This window comes from Myotis davidii, unplaced genomic scaffold (assembly GCF_000327345.1).
Source record: "Myotis davidii unplaced genomic scaffold, ASM32734v1 scaffold1142, whole genome shotgun sequence".
NCBI lineage: Eukaryota > Metazoa > Chordata > Mammalia > Chiroptera > Vespertilionidae > Myotis > Myotis davidii.
Genome location: NW_006292780.1, coordinates 184,638 through 185,053, shown reverse-complemented (window position 1 = coordinate 185,053; position 416 = coordinate 184,638).

Genomic DNA, 416 nt, shown 5'->3' with positions numbered 1-416 from the left:
CTGATTGATGAAATAGTTCACCCCAACAGGATGGCTGTGCAAATAAAGGGAATCCTAGAAGCTGTAATGATGGAGATTATTATCCTATCTAATAATAGACAAACATGGTAATTAACCATTCCTCCGACACGCTTCCCATTGGCTAATCAGGGCGATATGCAAATTAACTGCCAACCAAGGTGGCGGCCGGAAGCCAGGCAGCTGAAGCAAATAGGAGGCTTGCTTGCTCCAGTTACGGAGGAAGCCAAGGGTCCCCGCCTGCCGCCGCCCAGCTCTGAGCTGCACTCTAAGCAACTGTGTTGCAATTATTGAAGCTAAACAACCCCCAGAAACCTGCTTTCAGCCAGCTGGGCCTCAGAGCTGGAGTAGCAACAGTGTTTCAATTATAGAAGCTAAAAACAGCCCAGAGAGGTTTC